Source organism: Fukomys damarensis, unplaced genomic scaffold (assembly GCF_012274545.1).
Source record: "Fukomys damarensis isolate Sample0158 unplaced genomic scaffold, DMR_v1.0_HiC HiC_scaffold_16, whole genome shotgun sequence".
Classification (NCBI taxonomy): domain Eukaryota; kingdom Metazoa; phylum Chordata; class Mammalia; order Rodentia; family Bathyergidae; genus Fukomys; species Fukomys damarensis.
In genome coordinates, this window is record NW_022900928.1 from 55,526,784 (window position 1) to 55,548,691 (window position 21,908).

Genomic DNA, 21,908 nt, shown 5'->3' on the forward strand with positions numbered 1-21,908 from the left:
GTAAACAAATAAATATTTATAAATCCTGGCAAAAATAAAACATTCTGATGATAGAGAAAAATTACAAAATGTTCAAGCCAGAAATTGCAGAACTGAAAATCAATCAATTCTGAATTTATTTTAAAAGACTTACTGAGGACCTACTTAATCAAGCTGTAGTTATAGGAAGTAACCAGTAATACAAGATGCAAAACAAAGCAAAATAAAACGCTTTGCTTTCATGATATATCTTACTGAAGACAAAGGACAATAAATAAATAAATTGGTATAGATAAAATAAATAGTACTGTGAAGACAGTGTACCAAGACTAAGCCATTTGTACTTTACGTGGACCAAGAGAAGGCCTCTCTGAGTTGACATTTAAGCAGAAATCTGAGCACTAAAAAACAGACAAGTCATATAAAGCGCTAGGAAAAGATCATTACAGACAAAACAAGCTGCATGCTCAAAGTACCTTTGACAACAGAAAGGAGTGTGGCATAGTAAAAGAACATTCCGGGCCAAGGTATCTGGAGAATGGTGATTGAGGTAGTGACAAGATAAGGGATTGGAGAAAACAGCAGCAGGAGCAGGAGCTGCTCTTAGAGATCAGATAGGCAAAGCCTGATGACAAGAAGTGGGCACCTGAGGCGTATATTCTATTCAGGCTGTTTAGCATATAGCCCATGAAGCCATGACTGTCATCTCTTTTAAAATGCATCCATAATGTGTTAAAGATGTGATTAATTGGTATACACAGAAATGTACTTGGTAGCTAATATTCTTTTCCTAGATGTGATTTCTAAAGCAAAGTTTACATTTCTGTTGAGTCACATACTGTTAAGTGTAAGGGAAGCTATTTACCGAAGTGTAGTGTATTAAAGTTCCTATTTCAATTTACTAAACCATAAAATAATATCAGTTATATTTATCTTGAATCTTTTCCTGTGTGCTTTTTCCTATGAATCACTGTAAAAAGGTATTTTCTTTCTATTCCTTCCAACATCTGGTTTTCCAAACATGTCTATACATCATCTTTAATTATCACCTTAAATTTATTAGAAGACTTCTTCATTGGGTCATTAAGTAGTCTAATGACCACACTCCTCAAAGTCATTGCAAGTTGTACTCTATTTCTTCCTAGAATAGCATTCTCTGATATCATGGGATACAGCTTCACAGAACACATGCTACTCTTCAGCACCATTTATATAGCTGACTTCCATCCACATTTCTTCTTTTCCTTTGACAGGAACTCCCTTTGGAGAGACACAAAAATTTACAGTAATTTCCAGTATATTTGGGATCCTTTTAAGTATAACTACAATTTATCTTCCTTGAATTATTAGAAATGATCAGCAGGCAGTGGTGTTAATGATTCTGCCTTCCACTGTAGGGCTGCCTAAATAGCTCTCAAAAAAAAAAAAATCAACCACCATCAATAGTATTTCTTCTGTAAAGTTGGGAAAAGGATCACTCACACTCCTCCCCTGCTGACCATTCCCAGACTGTGTCAAGTTGAACTTGACTCTCTATGGCTCCTGAAAATTGCCTGTTTGTTGCACCTGTTTGCCAAGGGCTTCTGAATGTGTCCATATAGCAGCTTTATGTCAGGCTGACTGCTTCCATATGCTAAATTCTGCTATGTGTTAAGGACTATTTCTCCCTGCTAAGTGCTAACACAGTCTACTCGGGCAAGGGTATTCTACATACACTTATAGAGTCCTTTGGGAAATTCTTCATCTCTTTTTTTCTAGGATCTGATGTTTCCTATTCAGTTTACTCAAAGATTAAAAGTCTTCATGTTATCTTAAAAATTATAAAAGCCTTCTTTTTTAAAGTAACAAATATACAGCATATTTATTTTTTAAAGTTAAAGAAACCTAATTATGTATGTAAACATTAATTTAATAAAAGTTATATTCAAGAGTATTTCTCTCCTCATTGCTTAATATTCATTTATATAAGACAAGCCTCCATAAAAACAACTTACTAAAGGACACCAGTTTACAAATTCCTGTTAGCCTGCTTCCTGTCCAAGTATATGAAAGCAATAAGCATTTAATTAATAATGCTTTATATTTTCTTGACTAGAAAAGAATTAGCAACCCAATAATTATTAAAGCAATTTATTCCTTTTTATTCATAATTATCTCAAAAAGGCCAAAGGATGCTTCTTCTACTGGAAAACTAGGTAAAATTAAACTAAAGGAGGATGAATATTAAGACAGCTATGGACCAGGCACAAGTAAATGTCAGTGAGGCTCCAGACCAGAATCCTGAGAACAGGGGAGAGGATGAAAGCATGGTTCACTCACCCATTCAGGTTTTCACTTTATGACATTTATTCATTTTTCTTTTTGCCACAGTTATATTAAGGTATAACTGCAAGTACAAATTTATATAATTATGGTATATTGTATGATTTTTTGATACATGTATACAGTCTGAAACGATTAAATCACACTAACATCCATCACTCACACACTTATTATTTGTGGTGAGACAATTTAGGATCCACTCTCAAAAACTTTTAAGTATAATATGTGCTTATTAATTACAGTTACCATACTATAAATAAAGCCCCAGAACATATTCATACTAACTGTAATTTTGTACTTACTGAATATTTATGGTGGGTTTGATGCTAGGCTTCCTACTGACATGAGACCATTTTTATGTCTTTCTGCTAAATGCCAACACAGTCTAGTCAGGCAAATGTATAAACTGTATAAATGTAAGAGGGAAAACATATACACGACATTATAACATACATACATAAAATATATGTATATATATATGCAATACTACTTATACTCGATGTAAAACAAGAAAACTCGACTATAGGCACTCAGAAATATGGTCAGAACATTGATGGAACTTAAAGATGGAATGACTGATCAATTTCACTTTTAAGTCAGTCATGACTTCATAAAGATTTGCAACTTCTGAATATTTAAAGATAACCAACAACTGCTTGAGCTATAGCTCCATGGTAGACTGCATGCTTTCTGTGTGTGTGTCGTCTTGGGTTCGATCCCCTTCACCACCACACACATACTAAAACAACAAACATGAAGAGAGTCATCAAATGATAATTGAGTGGCATTGCTAAATAAAACATGCAGGGGCTGGGGATTTAGCTCAGTGGTTCTGCTGCCTGCCTCACACACACAAGGTCTTGAGTTCGATCCCCAATACCAAAAAATAAAAATAAAATAAAATAAAACATGTGGGAGGCCATTGTTTGGAACTGAACTCCAGAACTAAACTCAAACAGATCAAATCAAAATGGAGTCACTCCTGTTAAGTGAGTATAATCAAACTGAAACTTTCAGGAAGCAAGCAGAAACAAAAAGACCAGTTTCTCCTGAAAACAAGAAATTCACAGTAAACCCATCAGTAATCCTGACCCAGTATGTTTAGGAAGCTCCATTTACTTTAATCCTTACAAAAATATTTTCCATATTTATTGTTATCATTCTGTTTCTTTGTTCCCATCTTACAAAACCACTTGCTCCACCATGCCCAGCAGATCGCTCATTCATTCAATTTTATAGAATGAAATTCAGCCTGTATTACTGAATCACAAAATCCAATTAGATCTTTACATTTGATGCAATTTTGTCTTTTGACACCATAATCCAAGCAGTTCTTTACCTGCATCTTTTCCTGAAATCCTACAGACCATAGAAACATATCAAAGCTCTAGCAACTGAATTCTAGGACATTTAATAAAAACTCAAAGCATGCATAACCGGGGAATATAGAGGGAGGAAAAGTTGATTTATTGTTTACTGCTGAGAATTTTATTGGTGCTCTGGAGGAAAGTGAAAAAACTGTAAAACCTATCACTAATATAACTATTATAGAAAAGAGCTTTAAAATGTCAGTCATGGTATTAGTCATATAAATGCATTTACTAAGTAACTTGAAAATATATAAAATAATTAAATAGAGAAGATAGGTCATCCATGTACACAGACAAATAGTGATTATGCTTTGAACAGATGTATCATGTACTTATGGTCTTATTGCTAGCAATTACCTCTAAAAGTTTATGTAAATATGAGTAAATATATTTGTATTTGTGAAAATGGGAAGTATCTACTATTAAATACCGACGGTTATTATGAAAACATTTATAATCCTCATATGACATGCTTTTTGACAGCATTTTCCTGTTGTATATCTTTCATTTCTTTTCCATTCCTAAAGACATGCTAAAAAGCAGCCTTCCATAAGGAAGGCCACCAGATTGATAACAGAATCCATCTTCTAAAATATTTCAATGACTAGACCTATATGCTAAAACTAATAAGGTGAAGCTTAATAGTGACAAATAACTTATACCAAATAAAGTTCAAAGGCAAATAGAAGAACTTAGATTAAAGCAATATATTTCAAAATGATCCAGGTATAGCGACTGACGATGAATTCAATGTGAAGCACGAAGTGTACTATGTTTCCTGGGAAGAAAAAAGGTCCCAGTTGCACTAATGAACACTTGATTTCCTCGTCAGGCTTTCCCAGTTCCTGCCTGCTCAGACCATGTCAGTGTTATGGCATTCAGATCAAGTCCTTGTGATAAATGAGAGCATGTCACCAGAGCACAAGCTGCAAGATACAATCTCTGAAAAAACATTGCCCCAAGCAGTAGTTTAAGAGACCAACAATGCTCAATCTCAGGAATAAATGATTTAGAACTTTCATGGTCTTTCAGCAGCTCTGTTGATAATAGGTAAAGCTGCCCATCATTACCCAAGACTAGAAGAAACTTAAAGACATACAGACCCATCTGCCTAAAACAATGGACTGATCACATGCAGAAATGCTTTCTTCTTCTCATTAGAAAGAAATGCAAAAGTTATTAAATCATATTCCACAAATTCAAAATTATAACATCAATGTGGGTGAAGTGTAAATTTATTAAAGTTTATTGAAAGTATAAACAGGATTGGTATTTTGGGGTAATTTTAACCTATTAAAAGAAAGTTAACTTGTTTAATGGCTAAAACTGTCCAATTGTATGCCATTTGAGTCTAATAATTATAAATGACTCATATATCCATTAAGCAAACCCAGTAAGCTTCGTATGCTTTGTTAGCAGTTCCACTGAGCAACAGAACATTAAGTTGCTTTATTTCACAGAACTCAATAAAAAATTTATATTTCATGAGTTTCCTTTGGTTAGACTCCTTATTAAAATTACTCTCAAATAATGGCACATTCAACATTATGACATTCTGGTAGTAAAAAAAAGGATAGAGGCTCTTTTTTCTCAGAAATATTATTATACTTAAATTCTGTGAAGATTTTAACTTTTCTTTTTATATTTTATACTCAATTCAATACATGAAATATGTACTAAAGCCAGCACAAAATACCAAGTTATAAGGTCAACTGTTACACTCTCTGCCTTATTTAGTCCATGAGCAATATAATTTAATTATGTGACACCATGGGAAAGGTCAGGAACAGGCCATGAAAGTCACTTATTTTTAAAATTTGTTTATGGTTTTCTCATCATCATCATTTCTATGTTCACTAAGTTCAATTTCCCATATCCTACGATGTTCTAGGACAAGAACTTGCAGCATGATTTTTGCTTCTACTAGACCTGACCAGAAAAATCCCTCAGCTGTTTCCATACTTCCAGCCAACTGGAACATTCTAAGATGTCCTTTCTACATATTCCCAGGGATCCATGCCAGAAATATGATCCTGAAGATTAAGTGTGATCCATAAAAGGCTCCAAAGACAATTAAAACATTTAAACAAATCCGGTGAAAAACTGCCAGTCTTCTGTTATGAATATATAAATCTTTCAGATCTCTTTCTTGGTCTAATTTGATCATTCCATCCTCTTTTTCTTCAAAGAACAAATTATGCACTCTTCAATAATTCCAGGATACAATATCTATGCCTCAATTTTATTTATCCTTAAAATGGAGATACAGATTTGACCTTGGGGCTGCTGAAAAGATAAAAATGGAATGCTGTATATGAAATTTTTACTCCAAGGCCCTTCTCATTTTAATCACCTTATAAACAAAACTAAGAAAATAAGAACAACAACAACAAAAAACTCTTCCATTTAAGAGCTTGCTACAGTATATCTAGGACTTTCTTTCTATTCTGGTAGAAGACCACTAACAAAAAATGCTTGGTTTTATTATCTCTCTAACTAAGTAACACAATACAGTGACTTGTACAAAGTAGTCTCTCAGGAAGCTGCTGGATTTATTAAAAGAAATGCTTATTTCTTTGTCCAAGTAGCATGCTGTCATCAGGTACATATCAACCACCAACTCAGCCCCAAAATAAGCACACTTATTCTACGACAGTTGGAAAAGTGTGAAGTTCTTAACACTTCTACAGTTAGCTTTTTGCATAGGATGCTTTCCTCCTAAAAGAGATTCAGAAACAAGTATGAGCTGGCCAGGTGCTAACACCATAATATACAGAAAATCATTTGTAACATCTGCCTATCTGTTTCATCAACTGTAAAACTGGGACAACAAATATCTGTCTTCTTATTTTGAAATGCTAAGATAAAGTAAAACTTAATTTGAAATTTATGAATGAAAAAATTTTACGTGAGTTCTCAAAGAAGTACTTGTGAATTTCTGTTTATGTACACAACTTAGGGAGTGAGTGTTAAGATATTTTTTAGAATGGAAAATGTATTATATTTGCATGTACTCCCAATATGGTTGGAATCAAATAAAAGTTCAACATATGGTCACACACTAAATCTTGGTTGAATATAGGCAGGCAACTGTAAGAATAGAAAAAAGGAAAGAAAGGCAAACTAGGGACTTGCAATATCCACTAAAGAAACATTCTACAGGATGAAGAAAAAAATATAATGAGATTAAATTGTTTATGTTATGGAAAATTATTGAAATTGAACCTATAACCATAAATGAGGATCCATGGTGAAATTACTACATTAGGATTTTATGTGTATTTCTACTTTTTGTCTTTTATGCCAGGCATATCATAATGATGTAAGTTAGAGAAATATTATTTAAGTAATCAAATCATCTTATGTTAATAGTGACTTGTAAACATTTAAACAGAACTAGTAATTAATAAATAAATAATTTTATCAAACATAATTCCTCACAATTAAACAATAGCTTTCAAAATGCTGTCACATCTATTCTCACACTTTTGGCCTTAAAAACAAAGGAAAATGAATTTTGAAATAATTTCATCAGTCCCTCACATTTCCTGAGGGCCTGCTATAGGACAGACAATAGCTAAATGTAAGGACTGAAATAAAGAACAAAACCAATATGTCTGATTAAAAACCTGAAGGGAGAAAACAAGGAACACATGAGTCAGTCATGTTTGTCCCAGGACTTCTTCAGAAGGCCTATGGCCATGTTCCCAGAAATACATCACTGTCACTGACATTATGCACAGTTTACATGCAGTACAGAAACTTTTAAAGAAACTCAACAAGAAAGATGCCTCGAAAGCAAGGTTTTTTAAAAAGAATTTTGATTTTAGCAAACAAATATGATGTGTGAATGAGGAAAATAATAAGTACTCAAGTCAATTTTTACACAGTAATAACAAAAACATTGAGAATCATAGAATATTCTTACTCCTTCAGGAAACATGAGATTTGAGCCTTCTTCAGATTACAGAGAACAGTTCATGCCAGACCCACTTAAATCACGGAATTATCAAATTAGTGATTATGGGAAATTCAGAAAATATACATAGATTCTATACTTAGTCTTTAAGAAGTCTATAAACACATTCTTTAAATTAAATACTTTAAAGTGTGATACTTGATAGTGGTGAGAAACAGCTTTATAGATTGAATATTGGCAGTACCTAAGTCATACTTTTCTCTTGAAAAGAATGACCGGGAAAAACTAAAAATATCAAATCATATATGAAGTTCACAAGGTAATATACTTTTAAGAAAATCAAACTTCTTATTATAGTGTCAAATAATCCTTGTCAGGAAGAGTGAATTACAATGTCTTTCCTCAATACTGACAAAAGTATTCATTCTGTTGTATAATTTAGTATTGTGGATTCAAGTTCAAAAGTCCTATGTAAGGGAAACGAAAAATGTAAATAAAAAGGAAAAAATGGAAACAAAGTCTTTGTAAATAGGGAAGGATGAAACAGGTGAATTAAGGGCAGGGCTATGGGAAAAAATAAGAACCAATACATATCATGTAATGGTACAAGATCCCAATGATAAATGTAACTGTATTGTTTGCTTTAAATGTACCAATAAACTTAATGGGGGAAAAAAAGTCCTGTGTATTTAGGAATGACAAAACTGAAAAATTGAGATGTAAAATCTATTAAATGTGTAATCTTATAAAATCAAGATTACAGAGAAATAGAAAAGAGAACACATACATACTTTATAGATATTTCTTTTTATAAATTAGAAGATAAGAGCTTTCTAAGTTCACAAAATTTTATTTCCTTTAGAGTTTATTTAGAATTATATAATGTATTACTTCATAGAATAATAAACTCACAGTGTGGAAAAAAATTTCTAAAATCAAATATCAGGGTAGAATGGTAATTAAAATATGAAATTAGTCTAATCTGATTTTCATAATTAGTCTAATAAGGTTGAATAAGAATTAATAATCTACTTGGGAAATCTAGCAGAGTAGCACAATCCTTTTAATGTAAAACATTTATAAGAACTTCTGTCTCTGGCTTGTGGTGATTCTATTATTTTATCTATGCTTATTATTCACAATAACATCTAAATTGCAAAAATGTGGAATTGCAAGAGAGTATGAATCACATAAGTTCTCAAATATGTATATAAGATAGAGTGATTTCCCACACACCTTTCCTGAAGTTGAAGGTTTTCTGAAGATAGAATAAAATAGCCAATAGAAATTCATTCAATCATTCATAATTAGAGACATGTGAACTATAAATCTCAAGCCTTTGAATGAACTGTATATGTAATCACAAGTCTTTCTAACATGAAACATCAACAAAACAACAGATGAGTCTGTTCTGATAAACAGTAAGGAGTTTCTTGACCTCTCCTTCAAAGAGCAAGATTTTAGGAATCAGTTCTTATCTGTAAATATAAGATCAGATTTTCTCTCCCTTCAAGCTCCATGGAAAAACACAGTTAAGGGAAGAGGAAAACAAGCCAAGGCCCTCATGTGATTCAAACACAAACATATCGATTCTTTTCAGAAAAACACAATGTGGTGAACTGTACTCATTCTGTCACAGAATAAGAAAATATTATAAGTAGAATCAAAAGTTCTGGATATTTTAAAGGTACAAACAGAAATAGATCTAATAAGAAATCAGTCTTTAACCACCAGTGTAACAAAAATGAGAAAGAGGCTTTAATTTTCTAACAATTAAGTAAGCCAGAAGCAAACTTGTTAAAGTTAAATCTCCTAATGACTTTTTTATTATTCTAACATTTCCTAAAGGTCCAATTTTGTGAGTGTTACAAACACAAATAAACAGCTTTCTTATAAGACACTCTGTAAGATGAAAATGTTTTAAATGCAACTTTCACTGTGTTTATTCGTGACAGATCATAGAAATAAAATTTTCATCACATTTTCAGAAATAGAAATTGGATACTAGTATGAGCTCGAATATAAGTAACACTTCAAAGAGACTTCATTGAGTTCAGTTTTGAAGAGTGTCATGGACGAGGCTGTGGAAGAATAGGGACTGCTAAGTAGAATTACAATTTTTATAAATCTCGCTATTCTTCCAATTCAATACTTCTTCAGGTTGAACCACAGCCACTATAAAAACCAACAATGGGAGGTTTTTTCTCATAAAACCATGAAAGTATAATGTAGGTACTACTTCTCTTCCTTAAAACTTATACTATAAAATACTATTGTGTACCTTTGAAGGCATACCTGTATGATCTTCAATAAAACACCTCTGACTGCCTGCCATTCGATTTCTCTTTTAACCCCTAAGTATTATAGAGCTTACTATTCCCCAAGGCAATTCATTTAATTTTTTCATTTCATTTTTTATATCTTTAATTGTTAGAAAGTTTCTCTTAATACTTAACCAAATCTATTGATATCTACTTTTTGATTCTACTTTTTATTCTAAAACAAAAAATAACTATTTAAATATTTAAAGACAGATTCTACTTATATATTCATGCAAAGCATGCAAAATGATATTTACAATTATATAAATATATATATATGGTGTTTTAAAATATAGACCATATTTTGACACTTTTTACTAAGAATGAATGACATTTAAATTGAACAAAATGATTCAAGCTTAATCAAGAGTAAAGATTAAAAATGAAGGAAAACAACCAAAAAAGTGTTAAATAAATAGGTATGTATTGTCTTGTATGTGTGGTGCTGGTGACCAAACCAAGGGCCCCACACATAGTAGGCAAGCCTACTAAGCAACATCCACTAAGCAACACCCCCAGCCCTTAAATCAATATTTGATGGTAAAATCAAAATAAACATTCTGTCTGAAAGACAGATCCTGATAGTTATTTTTACAAGGAAACTAAAAAGAACCTATGAGATTGGCAAAGAAAACAAGCTTGAACAAGTAGAACTGTTCAAATTCTATCAGATAGTAAATAAAATAAACAGGGTTAAAATTTGAGAAGTCCTGCTGCACAGTCTGAATGTTTTGCAACATACAATATTGTCTCTCAGTGCCACTTCTGTATTTGTTGAAGGATGATGCCTGACCAAAGCATCTGTAAAGCTGATTGCTTCAATTATAATAATTAGACATGATAAAACCCATTTGGAAGATGAAAAATGATACAGTTTTAGTTATGATTTCATAGTTGCTATTACATCAAGAGCTAGTTGCAATCTGAATTTTGGAATTTTGGAACCCAGTACACACAATCTCAGAATCCTTGCAAGTTAATATGCAAGACCAAAAAAAAAAAAAAAAACCTAAGAAAATGTGGTGTATTATGTTGCTGTGTCTCTGATATCTTCTATTCTTGCATATACTTCAGGAAGATTGAGACAATTATCATGACCACCCAAGCCATCTTCCTACCACCGTGATGACAGATCAAGAAGCAGGCTCTAGAGTCCTCCTTTGCCAAAGGCAAGGTACAGAGTGCTAAGATAATTGCTGGTGTTTTCTCAGATGATGTATCCTGTGGTGTTGTCATAACAGTGCTAACATGACATTAACATTTCACTAATGTTCATGAATGGCTTGATTAGCCTATAGAGTTCAATTTGTTATACAAACAGAAAAAAAAAGGAACATACTGACACTTTGGTTTAACTACAACTGCTAGGTTACTATATACTCCCAGAAAGATATCACATCTAGAGAAAGGCTTGTCACTTCAACTTAAGCTGTCAATAGAAAGAAGAAAATTCAATGTACTAGAAGGCAATACTAAAATAGTACTGACCAATAAAGTGTAAGCTCATACTTCTATAGAAGTTTTTGCACAAAGTTTCTGAATGGAAGTTTCTTCACAATTATTTTTTAAAGATTACTAAATTAAATACTATTCAAGACAACTGTATAGGAAGCAACAAAGACTGTCATTGAAGTAGCAGATATGCTAAAATATGTTAGACTCAAAATGAGCTACTAAAGAAAATATGATGTAGAAAAATAACAATACTATTAATGAAAATCTGAACAAGGGAAAAAAAATGAGAACCAAGACCTGTCATGTAGAGGTACAAGATCCCAATGATGAATGTAACTGTACTGTATACCTAAAATGGACCAATAAACTCAATTTAAAAAAAATGAAAATCTGAAAAAAAATTGTAAAGACAAAATCAGAGACAAGATATTAAAAAATGTTAACAGAAACAGACTTTTTAAAAATTTCAATTATCTTCACCTACATACATAATGAGATTTGTAGGAAAAAGTAAAAAGAGATATAATATATATATATATATGTTTTTTCATGTGTATGCATATATACAATAGCCAAGAAGACAAAATAGAAATCTATTGATGGGGCAGGGAGAGAGCATACAAGATAAAGAAAGGAAGAAATTAAACTAGATCTCCCAGAAAAATACTGTTACCGCAAATGTATCAAATGGGATAGTGGAATGTCCACTTTGAGAATTCTATCAGTGTAAGGATGACAGAAAGGCACACACCTTATATATGTCTTTGTAAAAGGCCACATATCAACTTCTCAGTGAAGTCTTCCCTACCTAATTTTTCTTTTCAACCTTTAAGGCAAGTTACTTTCTATCACAGCACTATGTTCTATTTCATACACTGAAATAAACAATGCAAGGAACAACCAACGTCTAATTGGAAAGAAGAGGCCAAGAGATGCTGAAAGACATAGTCAATTTACTGCAAAAAGAAATAATGAACGACTTCAAACCAAGGATTTGATATCCACAAAAATTATCAAAAGTGAAGGCAAAATAAAGACATTCTCACATTAGAATAAAGAGTAGTAGAACTCACTGCTATTAGAACTGCTCTACAAAATATATTAAAGGAACCCAGGTTTTAAAAAAAACACATAAAATATGGGAAGAAATATAGAGCTTTGGAAATTATAAATATGTATAAATATGAGAGTATATAAATACACTTGAATATATGTTCCCTTATTTTCCTAATGACTTTTTAAAACATGTATTACATGTGTAATTATATGCATGCAATTAATATTACCTACAGTGATGACTAAAATTATTATATAATTAAGTTTATTTTGTGCAAAATAATATCACCAAAAAGTAGAAAAGAAATAGATTTTACAGGGAAAAAACCTGTTATAGTCTACTAATATTAGGTTAGTAGTATTAATTTGAAGGACACGGTGATAAATTAAAATATATATCATAATCTGTAGTCATTAACAAAATGAACTAAAATTTTAAAATCAATAGAGAATTAAAATGTATATTAAGAATATTTATTTAATACAAAAAATTTTAACAGTCACTTTAAAAAAGACATGTACAATTCAATAATTAAAATTAACTTGGCTTTGGTACTAAAAAAAAGAAGAAGATGTATTTTGTAAAATACCAACTTCCCATGGTAAATGTAACAATTATATATTGTAAACATGTACTAAAAATTAAATTAATAAAGTACTATCAGAGAAACAAGGAACAAAAAGACAGAAGTGAAAGTTAACTGTCTATAAGAGGCATCCTTTAGATTAAAAAACAAATATAGATTGAAAAATTAAAAAAAGAGAAGGAGATACATGATGCAAACAGTAATTATTAAAAAGCTATAGAGGGTATCAGTATCAAACAAAATGGGCTATAAGACAACAAATATTAGAGATAAACTAAGATATTTCATATTGAAAAAAGAGCAAATAATTTCCAAATAGAGCAACTATTGATGTAGATACACATGAAAACAGAGCCCTCCAAAATGCACCAAAAATTGAAAAAATTAAAAGTATAGTGAATGAAATAAATGATTTTGATGAATTCAATATTCTAGGCTCAATAACTGAAAAAAACAACCAAATAAAAATATTAGATGCAGAAGACTGAAATAATCACATCAATCAATTTAACAAGACATTTAAAGAACACTCAACTCCAAAACAGCAGAAAATATAATGTCAATATTGAAACTAACCATTGAATTTGATTCGGTTCTCATCCAATTTGGTTTGCAACAAGAACTGTGGAAAGAATTAAGTTAGTGAATCGAGGTACCAATAAGCGCAATATGAAATATCACCCAGGATAGAGTATATGCTGAATGATAAAATAAGTCTTGAGAAATGTAAAAGATCAATATATATTCTCTGACAATAATGGAATTAAATTAGAAAATAATAGAAATGTGGAAAAACTTGAATATTTGGAAATTAAGTAACATATTTCCAAAGAATTCACTTGTCAAAGAAGAAATCACAATATAAATCACAAAATAGGGCTGGGGATGTAGCTCATCAGCACAGCACCTGCCTGGCAAGTGGGAGGCCCTGAGTTCAATTCCCAGTACTCAAACAGAAATAAGAAAGTCATCAAATATTTGAGGGCAAGGGATTTAGCTCAGTGGTTCTGCTGCCTGCCTTGCAAGCCCAAGGTACTGAGTTCAATCCCCAGTACAAAAAAAAAAAAAAAAAAAAAAAAATTGCAAGTAAGTTGACCCAAAAGAAAACAAAAACCCTACAGATTGAAAATTATGGGATGCAACTAATATTAAAGTGATGAATAAACCCCCAAAAAAAAAAAAAAAAAAAAAAAAAAAAAAAATTGCAAGTAAGTTGACCCAAAAGAAAACAAAAACCCTACAGATTGAAAATTATGGGATGCAACTAATATTGTGCTTAAGGGAAATTTTATAGTCACATTTTGAAAAGAAATCAACTCAATAGTTTAAATTTCTTCCTTAGAAAACTGGGAAAAAATACCTGGGTGGGACATGTGATAAAATAGAAAAGATTCTGTTTCTTTAAAAAGATTAATAAAATTGATAAACCTTTATCAAACATTACCAGGAAATAAATAAGAGAAAAAGAGATGATTAATTACCAAAATCAGAAATGAAAAATGAGGCATTACCAGCCACACTAAAAAAATCAAAAGGATTATATAGAAATATTATTTTTAAACTTTATATCATGAATTAGACAATTTATATGAAATGGACAAATTTCTAGAAAGATATAATCCCAAAGTAACTCAAGAAGAAATAGAAAATCTGAATAGACCTCTAATAAATAAAATAATTGAATTGGTAATTTAAAATCAGCCCATAAGAAAAGCCCAGGTCCAGATGTTTCACCGGTGATTTTTACCAAACTTTCTTCTTAAAGAAGAAATATCACCATTCCTACACAAAATCTTTCAGAATTAAAGGAACTGTAAACATTTCCCAAGTCATTCTCTGAGGAAAAAGAAATCACATACACACAAAAAAAAATGTGTAATATAAAGACTGATCAAAGTAGATGGTGTGTTTAAATTTAAAAATCATTACAGCAAGACATGTTGACATTAATCCTGCTCAAAATACTCCCCTTTGCTTAGAATACGGTTATTTACTTTCTGAAGCTGTGCTGGAAGTCATTTTTCAAGAGTCTTTATAAGATGTGATCAAAAATACAGTGAGCACCTCTGCTGAGCACCATTCAAAGGAAAGGCAAACTCACAAAAACAACTTCAATCCTTATACATCTTATTCACTAGATCTGGCACCAAAGGACTTCCAGCTCTTCCCCAAAGTCAAAAGGACCATAAAAGGTAAACACTTTTTAATTCATTCAAGACATTGAGGTAGCCATGACAGCGTAACTAAAGACATTTATTTAAAAAGGTCTTTCAAGTGCAAAGACCCAAATTCAAACCCTGGTATCACAAAAAAAAAAAAAAAAAAAAAAAAAAATTTTTTTAGAACTGCTTCAGAAAGTGGCAAGAACTATATAGGATGTGTGTGTTCAAAGAGAGGGAAAGTATTTTGAGGGGATTAATAAAAATGTGTCTTTCACCATAAAAACTTCTAAATTTAAACACAACATATTTTTGAGCACGCCATTTGTAGACCAATATCTCTCATAAATATAGTCGTAAAATTCCTTAGCAAAACATTAGCAAACTAAATCCAGAATAATATTAAAAGGTTTGCACAACATGATCTGCTGTGACTAAGCAGATTTTACATCAAGATTTTAAGTTTAGCTTAACATCTGAAAATCAGTTAATATAAGAGTTATATGTCAAATTAACAGTCTAAAGGGCAAAACCACATAATCATCACAGTAATACAAAAAGTAGACTTTGTAATCCAACTCTCACTCATGATAGAAAATCTCACCATACTACAGCTACAAAAGAACTCTCAAATTTGTTCTAAACATCAGCTAGCATTATCCCTATGGTAAAAGACTGTGTTCTTCTTCTGAGTTCAGAATGGCAAGAACGACCATCCTCACCACATCTATTCAACACTTCAGGGAAGGTTTTAGCTAGGGCAGTGAGGCAAAGAAGACAAAAAACAAGAAAAAGAAGAAAGATGACTGTTTCGACTTTCAGAGTAAATGATCAGTATGTAAATATTCCCAAAGAATTCAGACACAACCCTGCCCAGAACATATAGAGTGTTCCCCAAAAAGTATACACACTTCAGCAGTTCACTGTACTAACAAATGTCTGGATGCTAATGGTTTGCACTTTGAGCACCTCTTGTAATCGTGGAGGCCAGAGGTAATTTGTATTAATCTCATGATGTCCCAATAAATATAGTATTAAAAAAATTAACCTCCCAAATTAGCATTCTAGAATATTAAATGACTTTTCTATTCTAAAATATTAAAAAATCCTAACCCGAATTTAGTATGGACTTAATATCAATGTACAAAATCAACATTCTTCTCTATAAATGAAAATGAGAATAAAGTTTTAAAATACTTTTATTTACAATAATATTAGAACAAAATATACAGAGCTAAACTTTCTAAAAATGCAAGACTCCTACATTGAAAACAATAAAACACTTCTTAAGAAAAATTAAAGATCCAAAAGAAGTTAAAGAAATGTCATTTTCATGGAGTTTTAAGATGGCCTTCCTTCCTAAATTATCTAGAGATTCAGTGAAATCCCTATCAGTATTCAAGCGGTTGGGCTGAGGGTATAAAACAGTGGTAGAGTGTTCACTTAGTACATCCAATGCCCTGAGTTTGACCCCAGCACTGAAAAAGAAAAAGAAAAGACTATTGCAGCCTGTTTTTAGAAATTGACAAGTGGATCATAAAATTTATATGGAAATAGAAACGAAGCTTTTGTAAATAATGAGGGAAGAAGGGTTAAAAGGAAGGGAGAAGAATGGGGATAAAAAGAAGAATCAAGATATATTACAAACAGGTACAAATTCCCTATGATGAATCTCATCATTATTTATATCAAAAGTACCAATAAAATTAATTTTTCGGTTTATATGGAAATGCAAAGAACAGAATTGTCAAAGCAATTTTTAAAAAGAACGAAGTTGGAGCACCTTTAATACCCAAAACTTAATTTTATAAAGTAGCCAAAATATGTATTACCAGTAGATAGATATAAAAAACATTGGAAATGAATAGAATATTACACAATATATACATGTTTTGAAGCACCATGTGATATACCATAAATATGTATACTTTTTTAAAATAGAGAAAAGTTAAGAAAAAATTATAGTCAAGAGATTTTCTTTAACAAAGTTACAAAAGCAATTCATCTCTACATATAGTGTAAAGACAATTGGATATCCACAGTGAAAAATAATTACACAAAGTTACCTCAAACATTACCGCAAAATAGATTACAATCCTAAATGTGAACACTAAAATTATAAAAATTCCAGAAGAAAAACTATTGTGACCTTGAATTGCGCAAATAATTTTTAGATATCATGCCAGAAGCAAGATTCACAAAATATTCTCTGAAAGATAGCATCTTTGGAGGGAATATAATACCTCAAATGTATATCTTTTTAAAATACAATTCAATAATAGAAAAGAAAATAAAGCAGTTAAGTATTAGCCAAACATTTGACTTAACATTTAACCAAAGAAATACTAACTGCTAATAAGTGCCCCCAAAACAGTTTAGTATCATTAATTACCAGAGAAATGTGAATAGAACTAAACTAAATGTGAATAAAACCCTACATACTACTTTACACCTATGAGGATGCCATGATTTAAGAGATGGTCAATGCCATGTGTTGGAGAAAATAAGAAAGTAGAAGTGTCATGTTGTTAGTCAAATGGAAAATGGTATAGCCTCCTTGTAAGACAGTTCACATCTTCTTTAAAGCTCTATATACAGCCAGGTGAGGTGGTGCAGCCTATAATCCCAGAACTCAGGAGGCTGAGATGGGAGAATCACTGCGAGTTCGAGGTCAGCCTGGGCTACATAGTGAATTCAAATCCAATCTGAACTATATATGGAGGTCCTGTCTCAAAAACAACAAAAATGTCCCCCAACTCACCTGTTCCCAAGTGTAAAAATATCCTTACAAACTTTTATATGTGAACATTCACTGCAATATTATTCCTAAGAACCCAAGTTACAAAACAACCCAATTAATGTTCATCAAGTGAACAGGTAAACAAACTGCAGTTTATGTATGCAATAGAATATTTTTCAGCAATAAAAATGAACTACTGGGGACAAGGAACCCTCCCTCCATTGTTGGTGGTAGTGCAGACTGGTGCAACCACTATGGAAGTCAATATGGAGATACCTCAAAGAGCTGGGACTAGAGGTTCCATTTGACCCAGCCATCCCCCTGCTGGGTACCTTTCCAAAAGAATTAAAAGAATCATATCACAGAGATATATGCACACCTATGTTTATAGCAGCTCAGTTTGTAATAGCTAAAACTTGGAAACAGCCCATTTGCCCATCAGTTGGAAAGTGGATAAAGAAGATGTGGTTTTTCTATAAAATTGAATACTACTCAGCCATAAAGAATGACGAATTAAATTCATTCATAGGATAATGGATATGTATTGAGGATAAACTACAAAGTGAAATAAATAAGTCACACATGTGTAAATACCGAATAGTTTCCCTGGTGTGAAAAAATTATAATAGTACATAAGATCCTAATGATATAATAGACAATGTGAAGTAGGAAGAAAGGGGCTAAAGGTGTAGGGAAAGTGGGAAGGGTATAGGGGAAAGCTAATAAGGGAAAAGAAAAAAATATGAGAAAATGAAAAAATGGAAATGAAGTGTTTGTAAATGGGGAGGGGAGGAGGGGTGAAGGGAGGGCAGGTGACAAGGGGAAAAAATGAGAACCAAGACCTATTATGTAAAGGTACAGGATCCCAATAATGAATGTAACTGTACTGTATACCTAAAATGTACCAATAAACTCAATGACAAAAAAAAAACATGAGGAAGCCCATAGGGGTATATAATGCATATAATTCACCATGTAATCTCAATGGTCTTCTCTATACAAAATGCAATGACTATATAGTAATAGAATTATATATTCAGTTCACACAATAGACATTTTGTAAAGACCAGCACAAATACTGCCAATATCTTCATCAAAATCTCAATTTCTCCAATCTACTTAAAGGAGAAATTTTTGTTCAAATGGATAAATGTAAACAATACAAAATTATAATGAAAGATCTCAATCTATATTTACATCAGCAAACTGTAGATAATTTTTAATGAACTTATGTCTGGTGTTCTGTTAATGTACAGAGAAAGCCTTTATTGTGAAGTTGTCCATCACTAAAATTACAATTCAATATTTGAAATTATCTAATGGAATATTAAGATCTGAATAGAGAAGAAATGCTCACACTTTCCCAATCTAAATTCAAATTAAAGAAATGTATTCTTGACAGCCAACTGAAACTTGTCTTTCAGCAGTTTCATTATCGTATGATAACATTAGTAAATATATTTAAAACGTTTCAATCATCATGTTATAAAAAGATTGGCCACTGTCTAAAATGATAAAGAAACATTCTGGAAAGAGATATGACCACAGAAGGTCAAAGTTTTTTTCTTACATTCTTTGAAAGTTACTTCCTAGCATTTATTTGCAGCATCTAACTAATAAGATATACATAAGGATATTTCTGAGGATTAAAAATATGATCTGTGGTGTGCTTTTCCTCAGTGCCAACACTGAGAATAAAGGTGACGATGAATAACAATACTATTGAACTGTGGTAGGGATGATGTGTTTCAAATGTTGGGCTTCTTCAGGGTTGTTATTAAAGTTCTCTAAAGCACTGCTACTAAACAACAAGAACAAAAAAAGTCAAAAGAATTCATGTTATCTTTTTTCAAAATCTATTGTTGGGTCAGTTTATGCCTATGTTAATCTATTTTATTTTGAAAGTAAATGCAAAATAATTGGACATGAAAGATATTAGCAGACACGGGTAATAAAAATTCGATTCCAATTTTTTTTCTGAAAAGGAGACCAGGAATATGAAAACAGTGATAGCATTTGAATAAAAAGCAGACTCAAACAGAGCTCCCACAGAGTTTGTAAGAATGGGTGTTCTGATCCTTTTTTTTTTTTTTTTTTTGAAATTTCTCTTAATGACATTCATTGCTGAAAATTTGATAATCATTCTTGGTTCTTATTTAGATAATCAATCTTGATTTTTATTTTTCCCCATTCCCTGCCCTCCCTTCAACTCCTCCACACCTCCCTAACTACAAAGATTTTGTTTCCATTATTTTTCATTTTCTCATATTAATTCCATTCTGATTTGTTTCCCATACCCCCTCCCAGTTTCCCTTCCTTTTTGTCCCTTTTCTTCCTATTTCACATTATCTATTATGCCTTTTAGTCCTTTTTTACACGTTCAGTTTCAAGCTAGAGAAACTATTTGGTATTTACACATGTGTGTCCTATTTATATCACTTAAGATTATTGCCTCCAGGTGCATCCATTTAACTATAAAAGTCTCTAATTTCTCATTTTTATTCCCGGGTAGTATTCCACTAAAACACACATTTTCTTTATCCAGTCTCCAGTTGATGGGCAATTGGGCTGCTTCCAACTTTTAGCTATACAAATTGTGCTGCTATGAACATGGGTGCATTATATATCACTATGGTATGATTCTTTTAAATCTTTAGGGAAGATACCTAGCAGGAGAATAGCTGGGTCAAATGGGACTTCAAATCCTAGTTCTGTGAGGTATCTACATACTATTTTCCACAGTGGTTGCACCACTCTACACATACCAGCTCATAGAACATGTCTAAGCAAATGCAAAGGAATTGAAATAATCCCCTGTATATTATCAGACCATAGTACAATGAAATTGGAGGTCAATAGAAAAATAAACCACAAGAATTTCACAAACACATGGAAATTGAACAACACACTCCCGAATAAACCAGTGGGTCACACAGGATATTAAAGAAGAAATCGGAAAGTTCCTACAATTAAACGACAATGACTATACAACATATCAGAATTTAAGGGACACAATGAAAGGAGTCTTATGAAGAAAATTCATAGCACTGAATATTCATATTAGAAAAATAGAGCAAGCACTATTTAAAAACCTGATGCTAAACCACAAGCTTCTGGAAAAAAAAAAAAAAAGAGCAAGACAAACCCAAATCTCATACAAGGGAGTAAATTATAAAGATCAGATCAGAAATCAATGAAAAGGAGACTAAACCAACGATACAAAAAATCAACAAAGCGAAGAGTTGGTCCTTCAAAACAATAAACAAAATTGACAAACCATTAGCCAACCTTACCAGAAAAAGGGAAGAACAGGTTCAATTCCATGCAATTAGGTATGAAAATGGTGAAGTTGCAACGGACCCAGCAGAAATCCAGAGTATCATCAATACCTACTGTTAGATTTCCCTTGCCTCAAGATGGCTGCTACATAAAACAGTAGCCTCCTTCCCATAATGCTCTGTGCCTTGGAATGGCTGCCACCTGGAATAGCAGCTTCAATGTTAAATATAGCTTCTCCTACCAAGGGACAGCCTTCTTCCCATCATGCCTTTCTTCATGCCTAAAGAGTAACCTGATATTTGCTACCTCCTCACAAGCCCCTCCTAGTGATGTCACAGGCTCCTCCATTCTCTTAATGCTACCTAACTCAACTCCACCCAAGCTCAGGTTAACCCCACCCCTTCTATAAAAGAAGCTCCCTGCTCCTCCATGCTGCTTTTCATTTATTAGGAGACAGCCTGGCAGATCCTCCCTCAATAAAGGCTTGTTGTAGTCCTGGTCTGGTCCTGGTTTTTCGATTCTTTTACCTAATACCTACTTCTGGAACCTATACACCACTAAAATGGAAAATACAGAAGAGATGGACAGATTCCTAGATTTGTATTAATTCACAAAGTTGAACAAAGATGACAAAATATCTAAACAACCCAATATGAATCAATGAAATTGAAAACGTAATTAAAAACTTACTAAGAAAAGCCCGGGCCCTGGTGGCTTCACT

At 32.2% G+C, this 21,908-nt stretch overlaps 1 protein-coding gene and 1 long non-coding RNA gene across 2 annotated transcripts in view; both read right to left on the bottom strand.

Moving 5' to 3' along the window:
* Gucy1a2 (guanylate cyclase 1 soluble subunit alpha 2) overlaps positions 1-21,908 on the bottom strand; it is a 475,983-nt gene that overhangs the window by 189,607 nt on the left and 264,468 nt on the right. The gene's annotated exons all lie outside the window — the stretch shown is intronic.
* LOC104874830 lies at positions 1,206-21,220 on the bottom strand. The gene is made up of 3 exons (XR_783886.1): positions 21,202-21,220; positions 2,604-2,707; positions 1,206-1,239 (listed from the first exon to the last, which is right to left on the bottom strand). It is a non-coding gene; the product is annotated as an uncharacterized LOC104874830 (long non-coding RNA).